The sequence below is a fragment of the Myotis lucifugus genome, unplaced genomic scaffold (genome assembly GCF_000147115.1).
Source record: "Myotis lucifugus unplaced genomic scaffold, Myoluc2.0 scaffold_1147, whole genome shotgun sequence".
Taxonomy (NCBI): domain Eukaryota; kingdom Metazoa; phylum Chordata; class Mammalia; order Chiroptera; family Vespertilionidae; genus Myotis; species Myotis lucifugus.
This window is the reverse complement of record NW_005872195.1, coordinates 22,279-25,360: the sequence shown is the minus strand read 5'-3', so window position 1 is coordinate 25,360 and position 3,082 is coordinate 22,279.

Below are 3,082 nucleotides of genomic sequence, written 5' to 3'. Positions count from 1 at the left end.
ACTGTGATGCTAGGAAGTGCCCACTTGGTGGCCAAAAATTATTTGACTATATTTAGAAATAACTCTCAAATTGGAAATCTATACTAATAAAAGGGTAATATGCTAATTAGACCAGGAGACCTTTTGGGAGACCATCTGGATGTCCTTCTGGACAAAGCCATGGCGGTGGGGCTAAGGCAGAGGTGGTTAGGGGCAATCAGGCCAGGAGGGGAGGGCAGTTGGGGGTGAGCAGGAGGCAATTAGGCAGGCAGGCAGGTGAGCGGTTAGAAGCCAGTGGTCCTGGATTGTGAGAGGGATCCCAGATTGGAGAGGGTGCAGGCTGGGCTGAGGGACACCCCCATCCCCTGTGCACGAATTTCATGCACCAGGCCACTAGTCTATAATAAAAGCATAATATGCTAATTAGACCAGACGTCCTTCCGGACATCCTTCCTTTTGGACAAAGCTGCAGTGGGCGGGGGCCGAGGCAGAGGCGGCAGACGCTCCCCAGCTGCGGTGGGTGGGGGCCAGGGCCAAGGCCCTTGCACGAATTTTATGCATCGGGCCTCTAGTGGATTGATAATAACCTTATGGATGGATCCTTCTGAACCAATATACACCCTGTAGTTGTAAACTGCTGAAGGTATTGTGGGAATAGATATTTTAAGTTAGCAGTGGAACACGTGTTAGGCACAGTATGGTTATACTAGTAAATGTGGCAATTCCACAGGACACCCTCTATTTGGATAGGTTGGGGCTGGGGGAGAATACTCAGATGGGCTGATATATAACACAATTAGCCCCTTTTTGCTCCTCCCATCTCCCATCCCATGCCTACCTCTGGGAAACAGAGCTACTGGTATTTACAAGTGGCAATACAGAGTAGGGTTGGAGGGTCGAAGACTCTAGTGCTCCTTTTTCTGCCTTATGCTTGCTGGACCTGAAGGGTTGTGATGTCAGTGATATCATGGATATAAGGTGACAATTGCCATAGTAGTCTCGGCATGGCTCACATGTCAGGGAGTGAGAGAGATGGTCTAGATTGATACCGTGTAGAAAAGAATAAACCGCTGAGCCATCTAGGGATGACTCTGCCTCGATGGTGTTGATTAGACATGGTGAGGATTGGAAGAACAGTGAAGGGTCTGCTTCAGGGTCTCATTACACCATTCATATTACTGTAGAAAAAGAATAGCAACCCTGGCAGGGCAGGAACAGCTCAGACCTTGGGAGGCCAGGGGTAGGGGAGGGACCATTAACCTGTCTTGCATTCATGTCTGGAAGAATGCACAGGAAGATGAAGATGATATACCTGTAGAATTTCATACCTGTAGAATTTTGAACCATGTGGCTATCTACATATTTTAAAAGCGACTAAAAATTTAAAAATAAAAACATTGTACCTAAATCTGGAACTAAAATTTAGAAATTAACATTCAGGCCATAAATCTGGACCACTCTCTAGTAAGAACCTAGAATATAAAAACACAATAAATACAAAAGTTAGACTTTCTTTTAACAGTGATATACACATTAATTCACACAATTTTCTAGTATGAAATTTCTTTTAGAAATGTATATATACAAGAATAGTGCAAGCTGTTAACTTTATTTAATATAACCGATGAAGTTAACAAATATATTTTAATGTAACAAAGAATTATAATTGATGTTTATCATCTACATTTTAAAGAATTTCAACAATTATTTTAGTATAGCCAAAGACTTAACATTTAAATTTTACCCTTTTTGAAATGTAAAATGCACAATTATAATACCCATTCTACATTTCTTACAATTTTAAAGTTTTAGCTAAAACATGAGTAAAAACAAGAGTTCTCCTACTCCTAAGACAAATAAAATGTATTACTAATAAAGTGCCATTAGATTAGACAATACTATTTCAACTATCTCCTATTTGGAGAGGAGGACAACAGTACATAGAGTATAGAGCTAGTCACTTTCATTATACTAGTGTAGAATCAGGAATTTGCATTACACTTTGTAACAAGGATGAATGCTTATTTGTAGTAGATATTAACAATAAAGAATTCCTCTCGAGAAAGATCACAACTATGACTTATGACAAGCTGTGTAGTCAGCACTGAACACAGTTTAGTATCCAGAGTTTTTTAAAAGTGCAATCTTGAAAAAAACAAACCTGTCTACCAACACTAAGAAATAGTTTTAGGGACTTCATATAAATAAAAGAACATTTCTTTCAATTGTAAATAGCTTTCAACCTGTTCTAAGGAGAGGAATAGTGGTGGATGATCAAGTTTGGCACTAACTGTGTTTCTAGCAGGTGGAAGCCTGATATGCATTGCTATTAGATGCATCATTCACGGAAGGAAAATGTACGAATTAGATGTATACAGCACTTTTCAGGCACTTGACTTCACTTGGTGGTTAAATTGATGTTCAGATATTTATCTAATGGAAAAATATTAAATTATATAATAACTTCAAGTCATGTTCCTTCCCACAGAACATCTGTGTTCCGTAAGCTAAATCCAAATGTTCCCTGCTAAAATCAAATAATGACACCCAATTCAGAAAGAAAAAATTTAATAGATTAAAGGTAATAAATTGCATTTTCTCAATTTAAAAGTTTTCCACAATAAATTTTCTTTCAGGCTTTGTTGCCTACTACTTGTCTGAATGCTAGGAGAAAAAAGTCTTGAAAACTGTGAAATATTATGCCTAAATGATAGAAAATTTTAAGCCATTGGAAGTTTAATGTACTAATTATGGAAATATACCTATAGTTTGCTCTTACACTTCTTAAGAGCCATATTTTCTCCTAGTAAATCTGTTCCTAGTTCATATAATAGAATTCAGTATGTAAACATTTTAACGTGTACCTAAACAAGCGTTATGAATTTTGATCTGTTGTCCCTAAATATGTTTGAGAACCACTAACTACATCAATGTCTGACTGAAACTACCTTTGGGGTCCATGCTAAGAAATGTTTTCAGATATATCATTAAGGATAGGGTTCTAAGATAAGACTATCAAACTGTATTTTAAGATGAACAAAATGATGATGATGATGATGTGTGTGTGTGATATATATATATATATATATATATATATATATAT